This window comes from Mus caroli, unplaced genomic scaffold, assembly GCF_978045245.1.
Source record: "Mus caroli unplaced genomic scaffold, Mus_caroli_1 scaffold_11, whole genome shotgun sequence".
Classification (NCBI taxonomy): domain Eukaryota; kingdom Metazoa; phylum Chordata; class Mammalia; order Rodentia; family Muridae; genus Mus; species Mus caroli.
This window is the reverse complement of record NW_028227266.1, coordinates 74,239,548-74,250,526: the sequence shown is the minus strand read 5'-3', so window position 1 is coordinate 74,250,526 and position 10,979 is coordinate 74,239,548. Positions and strand designations below refer to the sequence as shown.

Genomic DNA, 10,979 nt, shown 5'->3' with positions numbered 1-10,979 from the left:
CACCGGACCATTTGATCCAAGGCTGTTCATTTCCGTTAACCATATCCGTCATAATTTTAACTGTTACTCCTTTTTAGTGCTGATTATTTGTCTGAAATATGTGTAGCAGTTTGCCTCGCTCCTGGACACACCTGGCGGCTTGCACAAGTAGGGGTGATACAGATCTTAGACAGTGACAACGCTGGAGATGATCTTAACCACTTTCATATTGTAGTTTGTCTTGCTTTCTTACGTGAACCTTTTTTAGTCATGGAAGGGACTTAGTGTGTAGCATGTGTTTGTAGCTGATGACCAAGTGGAGGCCTATCTCTGTTTACATGCATTGCTTTGAGCTAGGCCAGGAACATGGGGAGTGTGTGCTACTGACCACATGAGAAGTTAGTATTGCCAAGCTTTCACAAATTCTCCGTTAATTCCAGAAAAAAAAAAATAGTGTCTCTACATGCACATGCCCAACTGATAGATTGGGATCCTCCCAGTCAGTGGGATCCTCCTTAGAAAGCACTTTACCGTAGCACTGGCAAAGGGACTGTTTAGTGCCCCGTGAGTATATTAACAAGTCACACACTTACCCTTACTTACTGTTAAACATGAATGAAACACATTTGTTAAGGTCTGTGGTCCTGGGAATTGTACCCAGAACTCTGTGTGTGCTAGGCAAGCACTCTACTCCTGAGCTACATCTCCAACCCAAATTATATTTAAAATGATTCTCTAATAGGTAATTATTTACAAAGCTGTTGAAAGACTTTCCAGGTATAATGGGGAAATTTTAAAGTTTAACCAAAAGAAAATTTCAAAATAGTACATTCCCAAAATAACAATAACAGCATCTTAGGAGCTGGAGAGCTGGCTCAGCAGTTAAGAGTGCTTGCTGCTTTCCCAGGAGACCAGAGTTCAGTTTCAGCACCTGTGTCAAGCAGCTGACTTGTATAGCTCCATCCTCGGGGGACTCTGATGCCTCCAGCCTCTGAGGGCATCCACACATAGGTGTACATACCCCCCCCCATATACATACACATGATTAAAAATAGATTTAAAAGTTATGGCACCTTAATCAAAGTTTCTGATACATAATGAATTTGACAAATTTTAAAAGCAATTGTTGATTCATCTTTAGCATAACCAGATCACCAGATAAATTGTGGGCATTGTGGTTAATTATATAGGTTTTTGTTTTGTCACATGCAATTGCTTCTTTGCCTTTTGGCTTAAAATCAAGCATTGATTTTTGTCATATATCACAGTAAATCCAGCTGTTTGCAAATATTAGGTTAAAAAGAATTGTCAGTTGCTAAGATGTTTGTCACCTCAAAGACAGAGCCTGTGAAGACATGACTGAAGTGACCGTGAAGTGACTGATTTCCTAGTACAACCACTGGACAGCATAATGCAAACTTAAGGTACCAAGTGATGGAAGGTTTTGGCCCAAAATAATCACCTTTCTCTCCTGTCATAGACATCAGCTGGTCCCAGCCACTGTCAGGTACCTGTGTTATCTGCCCTTCTCACTGTTGTGACTAAATACCTGACAGAAGGAATATAAGGAAAAGGGGGATTCATCTTGGCTCACAGTTTTAGGGTGCCACCTACTGTGGCAGAGAAAGATAGCAGCAGGAGGATGAGACAGTTGTCACATCACTGTCACAGACAGGAAACAAAGAGAGATGAATGCTGGGGCTCCGCCCACTTTCTCCCCCCCCCCCTTTTGTTTAGTCTGGAATTCCAGCCTATGGGATGGTGCTCCCCACATTCAGAGTGAGTTCTCTCTTCTTGGTTAAACTTCTCTGGTAACACCTTAGGTGATTCCAAATCCCATCAAGTTGACAATGAAGATATTGTCGTAGCATCTCTTGTCCTTCCTTTTCCTCTCCTTTCATGACAAAGCATCCTTCTTGTTTCCCTTCTCTCTATGTCTCTAAGTCAGTGGTTCTCAACCTGTGGGTCACAATCCCTTTGGAGGCTGAATCACTCTTTCATGGGGGTCACTTAAGATTATTGGAAAACACAGATAATTACATTACAATTCAAAACAGTAGTAAAATTACAGTCACGAAGTAGCAATGAGATAAATTTATGGTTGGGGGTCACCACAACATGAGCAACTGTATTAAAAACAGTAAGAAGGTTGAGAACCACTGCTCTAAGTCCTATAAAGGTGATGGGAAACTAACAGACAAGAAAGAACTTGGAGTCAGGAACCTTGAAAAAAAAACTGGACACTTAGAGGGAGAAACTGGACACTTACTGTGCTGTAAATACCCACAGCTAAAGCAAAAATTCTCAAACACACCTCATTTTCTTGGCTCATTTTTATACTCTTCAGGACATAATAAATAGGGTATTTTGACATTTTTTTGAATCACCTCCAAGTCCTTTAACTTAAAACTTTGTCTCCCTGTCAATCCTAAAACGTATTTGTTTTGTCTTATCCCTTAATCTGATCTTTCCTTCCTTCTCACCCACTTGGGTGTGGTATTGAAGCCAGTTTGTATAGGTTTGCTGGTTTGTTCAGTTTTCAAGAATTCTTTAAATTCTTGCTCAAAATAGCCCTGCTAAAAATTAAGGTGTGGTAACACGCCCTAGTGATCCTAGCACTTGGACTGGATGAAAGATCAGTGTTGGCTACACAAAGTCTGAAGCCAGCCCGCTACCTGAGACCCCCAGCGCACCCTCCCTCAACTTGAACATGTTAAGTGGCATGTACTTACAGTTAAATTGATGATAGTAAAGGCAAAACTATGTTCTTGAGATTCTGTATGGCATACAGACCACTGTGGTGTGCTATAGCACAGGTCGCCCCTGCTCTGTCAGCATTGACTTCTTGGCCATGGTGAGAAGAGTCCTTGGGAATTATCAATGTGTAAGAAAATGGCTCCGTCCTTTCCTCTAGATTGTTGGCTGATAAGCAGTCATCCATTCTACCTGGGTGAAATGTATAGGGTGTATTTTAATCAGAATTTTTGGTTACTCGGTTGCCAAAGGAAGGATGCTAAGTGTCTTTCCTCTCTCTCAGCCACAGACTTCTTTAAGAGCAGAGTCCCTAACAAGCTTCCTTTTCCTGTTTTCATTCACTCTCTTGCCTCCATTCCTAAGAAGCCCTGACCGTCTGCAGCCCCATATTGTAGAGAGTGGGTTACAATTGTTGACACACCTTGACAAAAAGCAAGAAAAAAAGTCATATTTAGATCATAGCTATTCCTTTTTATAAGTAAGGAGTTATTAATACTAATAAGATTGTAGACCATTATTTTTAAACTCATACTGGTTTTATCTTATAAAATGAGTTTATAAGATTATTACTAATCAGCTGTTTTATCATCGTGGATTTTTAACTAGCATGTAAAGTGACATTTCCATCAGCATTTATATTTTGAAGGGAACTACTAGAAGATAAAATATACATCTTAGGTCATCTATCAAATCCATTTAATTAGATGAAGACTTCACCTCCCACCTGCCCAAAATGGACCATTAATTTCATCCCGATGAGACATAATGTGTGTGAATTATTTTTATAAGTATCTATTTTGCTAGCTAGTGTGTTGCTGTATTTGCTAATGCCTGTATAGCTGTTTTGGAGGGAGCTCGTGTTTGCCTAAGCCTGCTCCCTTCCCCTTTACAGGCCCATTGGTGAAAACTCACTCACCTGGACTTGACTTGAAGGTTTCTGTGGCTGATATCTTGTCATGACACCTGTAAATGGATGGCTTCTAGGAGATCATTTGTCAAGTCTAGAGATGTTAACTAGTCCAGCAGTACAAATGCATCTCTGTCTGCTTGATATGGGCAGCAGAAGTTCCTTTGTCTTTATCAGCATGATCAAATCCCTTGATTTCTCTCTCTCTCTCTCTCTCTCTCTCTCTCTCTCTCTCTCTCTCTCTCTCTCTGTCTCTCTCTCTGTCTCTGTCTCTCTCTCTGTCTCTCATGTTTGTGTGTGTGTGTGTGTGTGCGTGTGCGTGTGTGTTGTCAGATATCTAACTAGGTATTTGGCTACATCTGGACAACTGATTGAAGGGAGGCTCTCTCCCCAATTCCACTTCCCCTAACCCCTTTAGAGCTGCTGCAAACCCAGGTTCATGGGAAATGACCCTGGAGTCTGCAGTTTCTGTCACCTACCATCACATTTCACAGTTGTGTAGAGATGACACTTGAGGAATTCACTGGATTACTCCCCATCAGATCTTCCTATATACCTAACGTGAGACTCATTTCATACTTAGGAACATCAATTAGCGCCCTTCTTCCATCTCTGTAGGACACATTGTATATAGACATTTTGTACATAATGATCACCAAATACTGTTGTGAGGTATTTGGCTGCATGTGGACCATGAATTGACGGGACCATGCTTCCCTTGCCCCTCCCAGGGTTGTTGGGGGCCCAGGTTAGAGAATCACATGCCTGGAGGGGCAGGTGCTGCTCACCCATCTTTCTGCACACAGCTCATCTTTCAGTCCATTCCCATGTTAAAGCTCAAAAAATATCACAGTGCCTGTACTCTTGGAACCAGTTTTCTCAAAGGAAGACTGGTATACCAAACCATGAACAGCTGCTTCTCTTCCATGTGGAGATGTGGCCCCTGGTGGGCACTAGCACTATGGAAGCCACTGCCTTCTGAAAAACTGCCACAAGACATTTCTCATGAGCAAAGCGTAGACTTGGTGTGAAAGCGTCAGCCGGCTCTCATGCTCAGACAGTTGTGGAGAGCCGGTAAAAGTGTCTGAACAGACTTCCGTTTTCATTGCTGAAAAGTATTCTGCTCTCTCCTCGATACTTTGAAGGAGGCAAGAAACATAAGAATTCTGGACTGAGAAGTCTACACGGGTCTTAGGGTTGGGGTGACAGAATGCCTTTTTGGAAGGTAGCTACGGGGGTTGGGGGGTGTAATGACTTACTTCTCAGTTCCCATGCCCTGCTACTCTGTTCTCACTTAAAAGAATGAAAGACATGTAAATGAGAAAAATACCTAATAAAAAGTAAAAAAAAAAAGACTGAAAGACACTTAAAGGAAAGGTATAAAACGTGGTAAATGTCAGGGTGATCCCACTGGGTAAATCACAGAGCAGCCTTGTGGAACTAACTGGCCAGAGAAAAGAGTCCAGAACCTCAGTTTTCATTCTTTCCTTGTCCCCCAGTTCTAGATCTGACCGGACTTGACACAGTGACTCGAGATCCTTACACAGGGGATGGGCTGGGGACTTAATATTTAAATTAGCTTAATGCAGAGCTCAGTTCTGCTTACTCCTAACTGCTTGTCCTTCAGCCTGACAGCAACAACTGAACCATCAGTAGATATGTGCGTAAAGGGTTCCAAATTTTATGTCCGTATCCTGGGTTCTGTTCTAGAAACAGTACTTGAATTGGAGGTCATGCCTATTTAGGACACACTGTTGGCTTGGAGAGGGTGAAAAAGAGGGCATGAAGTCATGGGCAGAAAAGAGGAACCAGCTAACCAGGCTTAGTTGGCTGGGTCTTGTGGCAGTCATTCGGAGCGCACTGGCTCAGCTGGTTGGTATGGTGAACAGGTGACATACCAACAGATTTGGAGGCTTAATCCCAATCCCATTACCAACACTTAGCAGGTGTATGATCATGGGCAATTCATTTAATTGCCTGCCAATTATAGACTATATGGGGGACCAACACCGGAAACGGAATCAAGTGACCTAAACACTTGACTCCGCACTCTCTTAGCTGGGTGACTTTGGGGAAGCCACTTGCTCTCCCCAGCCTAAAGCCACCCAGCTATTAAAGGGGAACAATATCTTCACTAACTACCTCACAGAATTGTAGTGAGAAAATAGAATCGTATGATTGGATGAAAACAACATAGAAACTAGAAAGCACTGCACAGAAGTAGATGGCTTTAGTCAGCTCGCTAATGTTTCCCAGAGTCTATTTTATTCTGACCAATGGTTCATCTTTTGGAGTAGGGCAAGAAGCATGAGTACGTTGTAAGGGACTAGAATTATTATACTTTACATAGAGATGAGAGGTGGATGACAGGGCAGTGAGCGTTATATTTCATGATAGAAATGATAGGTTATTTTTCCTGGGTCATTTTGACCCACTTTATAAAGGGCTGGGGAGTAACTCAGTAAGGCAGTATGCTTGCCCAGAATACACAAAGTCCTGGATTTGTCCCCCAGCACTGGATAGATAAACTGGATGTTATCTAGTTAGTAGCATTAGCGCTCAAAAGGTGGAGGCAGGAGAACCAACAGCTCAAATCCATCCTTGGCTACATAGTGAATTTGAGACCAGCCTGGACTACATGAGATCCTGTCCCAAAAAATAAAAAGCTCCTTCGGAAGTTGTCACCATACTTGTAGACTCTGGCCTCAAGAGGGAAACTCAGACAGTTACTAAGAATTGAGGCAAGAGCACTACTGCCTTCCTGTCATCACTAAAGGAGATGGAGGCTAGGCAATAAAGGTATTGCTGGCAACCATAGAGAGCATCTCTCTGGGGCTCCAAGAATTGTCATGCATAGCATCTGTGTACTGGGTACCAGTGCTGGCACTGGAGGAAAGAAAGCTCTCTGGGGCTGCAGCTACCTATCACCAGCGACTCAGCCCTAGTCAGTTCTTTATTCTGGCCAAGAAAAGCATTGGAGCCTGGCCTCACAGGGATGGCGTCTCATCAGTCCTTGTATCCATGGTACCATCTAATAAGGTGCCTTGTACATAGTAGATGCTTAGTTAATGTTGCTTGTACAGCATTGTCCTCCAGCCCTACAAGAATTATACTCTGTTTACAACCATGTGAGATATACAGACACACACACACACTTAATCATACTGATTTGGATGCCAGCTGTATGTGACCTTGGGCAAGGTTTTCCATCTATCTTATGTTCTTTTCATCTATAAAACAGTGTATTCTCTAAAGTCCCTTTCTAGATCCCAAACGTTACAAGCCTGTGATTCTGAACACGGGTGGGTAATGTACCCACACCAGCTCCAGCTCTCTCCAGGAGCCGACAGCTGTCTGTTCCTTTTCTGCAGCGTTTGATAACTTCAGAGTAGCTGCAGAGGAGCAGCCTCATCAGAAACGCTGCTTCAGGGCTGGAAAGGTAACTCAGTGGTAGAACGTTGCCTGGCCTGTGGGTTCAGTTCTCAGCACTACAAGATTAAAAAACAAACAAACAAACAAACTTTAAAAGTCCTGGGATGCTTCCCTCAAAAGCAGAAAAGATATTTTTAACATATCTAATATTTTTCTCCTTAGAATCAGAGGGAAAGAAGGGGAAGAAATACAAAGAAAGGAAAGTGACCAGGATGGGTTTTTTTTTTTTGTAGGCTTGTATTTCGTGTCTGTGTTTGCATGATTTCATTCCAGAAGACAATCAAAGGTGCACTGTGTGTTGTAAGAAACTGGCCCAGGATTTAAATTTCTGTGGCCACCATCTAGATGTGGGTAGGCAGAAATTGGCCAAGCAGAGAAAGGAGATGGATAAAAAGTACACTTCCTGAGTCATTTTACTTTAGTACCAAATGTCAGCCAGGACAATCTTTATTTAAATTATTCTAAGCCAGGTATGGTAGTGTCCACATGTAATCCCAGCACTTGGGAAGTACAGGAGCAGAATCAGAAGTTCAAGGTCATCTTCCGAAGCATAGAAAGTTCAAGACCAGCCTGGGATACACGAGACTTTGTCTTAAATTTTGAAATAAATATATAAATAAAAGTAATTTGTATCTCTGCTACTTTCTTTTTAAGACCAAAACTATGTACATGGAAAAGCATATTATATTTTAAGTAAGCCTTTATCTCAATCGTGTTTCATGTTTTTTCAGAAAACAAGCAACATTTTTCATTGCATATAAACGTGTAAAATTCTTGCATGCCACTGGTCATAATGGCTTACCAGTTCTCTGCCTGTCAAGTGTGACTTTATGTGTATTGTTACCTATATTGTGTTGGAGAGACTAAGGGACATATTCTTGTAAACTTGTCAGTGTTGTTGGTAACATTGTTCATGTGAGCAGATGCTGAAGAGCCACGGGGCTTTATTTTTCATTTGATATTTTTTGAGCAAAGCTAGGTGATTGGTTAATTCGCTAGGAATCTAAAGACTAACTTGCCTTTTAAATTTGAAGTTGAACATCTTGTGAAAAGTAACTGTGAGATTAAAAAAAATGTATAGAGTGTAAACTAATTTTATCCTCATAATAAGGAAACCCATTGCCCCATCCCCACCCAAAAAAACAAAAGGGTGCGATTTTTGGGCCCCTTTGGAATTAGCACCCAGAGCAAATGTTAAGCTAAATAGAAACCGTTTTAATTAACCAAGATCTTTCTGCTTTCAAAGATGTCATGTGTTCACTTGTGTCTGGAATGATAGTTGTAAATTAAAATGTAAAAAGGGGGTGGAGTCAATAAACTTAACTTTAAATGTAAACGCCTGGTTCCTGGCTACTCTAAGACAGAGTATCTCTTCAAAATAAATGTCTGACACTATGTTCTTACTTTCCGTAGAAACATTTGAAAACAGAATAATGACACCCTTATACAAAAAAAGACAAAGTACACAACCACTGTACCCAGAGGAGAAATGGAAACATTGAAACCAAAAGTTCACTTGTGGTTACACAGTTGAAATTGGTTAGAGTAATAGAGAACCGGAATACAGAGAATTACAGGTAGCTGTGTATACCCTCTGCCCGCTAACAGTAAACCAAATTTCTGAATAAAGATTTGATCTGGAATAACAGGAAAACCAAACTTGCTGAGCTCTGCCTCAGCTTGGTGATTTCATTGTTTAGGCTGGTGACAGTCTGAGAAACAGAAAGGGCCTAGATCTAGTTTCTATATTTGCTGTTGCACACCTCCACGAGGAAATATATTGCTTTATTGTTTTGCTAAAAGAACTCTCCTTTTCAGGGGTTAGGGATGTAGTTTGGTTGGTAGATCAGAGGAAGCCTTGGGTTCCATCCCTAGAACCTCATTAAACCCTGTGTGATGGAGTGTACCTGTTAGCCTGACATTCATGAGGAAGAAGGAAGAAATGAGGGGCTCAAGATTATTCTTAGCTACACAGTGAGTTTGAGGCCAGTCTGAGCCACGTGAAACCTTGTCCCTTCAAATCTATGGCTGGATTTGTCTGTATTTGCTCTTTTCTAGACACTAGCTTTTGGATTCGGCACTCAACCCTTAATTAACCCCTTGACTTGGAGATCTCTTGTGTTTGGACTTTGTTAAGGAAATGTCCCCTCTTTACTGGACTGTTTGATAGTTCAGCCTTTTTCTAGGACTAAAAGAAATGGTAGCCCATACCCTGTCTTCCTTCTTTGGCAACTATCCAAGAAACTCATTATTTTGTATGCTAATAAAAAGAGAAACATGGCAGGCGTGGTGGCGCATGCCTTTAATCCCAGCACTCAGGAGGCAGAGGCAGGCGGATTTCTGAGTTCGAGGCCAGCCTGGTCTACAAAGTGAGTTCCAGGTCAGCCGGGGATACACAGAGAAACCCTGTCTCAAAAAACGAGAGAGAGAGAGAGAGAGAGAGATGAAAACCAGATGCCTTTAGTCTCTAGCAAGTATTCCTTATGTCCAGGGCCTCGGTGGGGACCAGATAAATAGGTGATTGAATAAGGTTGGTCTAGACAGTAGATGATGGAAGAGAAAGCACACAGGTTCTTGGCTTGATACATACAAAGGTAGGAAGGGGGTTCTATATATCTTAGAAACCCGAGTTTATCAAGCCCAAGCAAATTTCAGAAATGTAATAATGGCTTGTAACAGCCAGCTGGAGTATGATGTTGGTTCTTGGTCCTCTGGCATTTGCAGGAATCTGTATTAGCTGTGCCTCTAGACGAGCCATGATAGAGCCCCTGCTTAAAATTGACTTGGGGGAATTTCAGCTGTTGATATTGGAGGAACGGGAGTAATGAATGGCATTTGAGTTGTGTGGTAAAACATGAGGAGTCACTTAGCAAGTAGACCTGGGGTGATGGAAAGGGGCATTTCAGGCCAAGCAGTTTTCTGGAAAGCTTTTCCTAAATCTGTGCACACCAGCCATGTGCTGCTCTCCCTCGGTTTCTCCCTCCCTCTGCTTTAACCAACCCCAAGGCCCAAGAATGAAATCCTTTCTTCTAGTTTTTGGTCTACAGTTCAAATTCTCACAGCTTTTCTTGCAAACTGGGTCCTTAAAAACTGCTCACATACCCGAGGGAAGCTTGTTTCCTGAAGGAACCCTTTGATAAAGAGCAAATGGCCGCTGGCATTAATTTGCTTGTGATGACTCACTAGGGCACAGACTTTATGAGCTGCTCTGGCTGGAGGCAGGAAGATAACACTAATGAGGGCAGAAGTAGGATGGCAGTATCGGCTTATCAATCACTTTCACTCTGCCCTCTTTGTGTGTGTGCGTGCACGCTCGAGGATCAGCCTTGAGTATTCCTCAGATGCCGTCTTTTTTTTTTTTGAGGTGTCTGTGGTGGGGGCGTTTAAAATAGGGGCTCACTGTGTAGCCCAGGCTGTCTTGGAACTCAGGCTTTAGACCAGGTTGGCCTTGAACCTCCTACCTGACTCCTGAGTGCTGAGATTAAAAGCCTATGCCACCACTGCCCATCAAAAGTCATCTTTAAAAAAACAGAAAGGAAGGGAAGGAGGGAGGGAGGGAGGGAGGGAGGGAGGGAGGGAGGGAGGGAGGAAGAAAAGATTTATTTACATGTATTTATGTGTGCCTGAGTGTGTATGGACATCACATATGTGCAAGTGCCTGTGGAGGCCAGTAGAGGGCATTGGGTCCCCTGCTCTTAACCACTAACCACTTCTCCAGCCTTCCGTGCCCACTGATGCCTGCCCTGGAGCTCACTGAGTCGGTTAGGCTGGCTGGCCAGAGAGTCCAAAGCCTGATAACCTGAGTTAATTTCCCGGGATGATGGAAGGAGCAAACCAGCCCACCTTCTTTTTTTCAGAGCAGAATAACCAGGATACTAACAAGCGTGAATGCAGAACTGTCAAAGGA

The 10,979-nt window shown here is 42.5% G+C and overlaps 1 protein-coding gene across 1 annotated transcript in view; it reads left to right on the top strand.

Annotated features, from left to right (window-relative positions):
* Tmod2 (tropomodulin 2) overlaps positions 1-8,408 on the top strand; it is a 46,418-nt gene extending 38,010 nt beyond the window's left edge. Inside the window, exon 10 of the mRNA XM_021172055.3 lies at positions 1-8,408. This exon is cut by the window's left edge and continues 106 nt beyond it. The gene's annotated coding sequence lies outside the window, so the exon portion shown is untranslated.
* Positions 8,409-10,979: the final 2,571 nt, after the last annotated feature.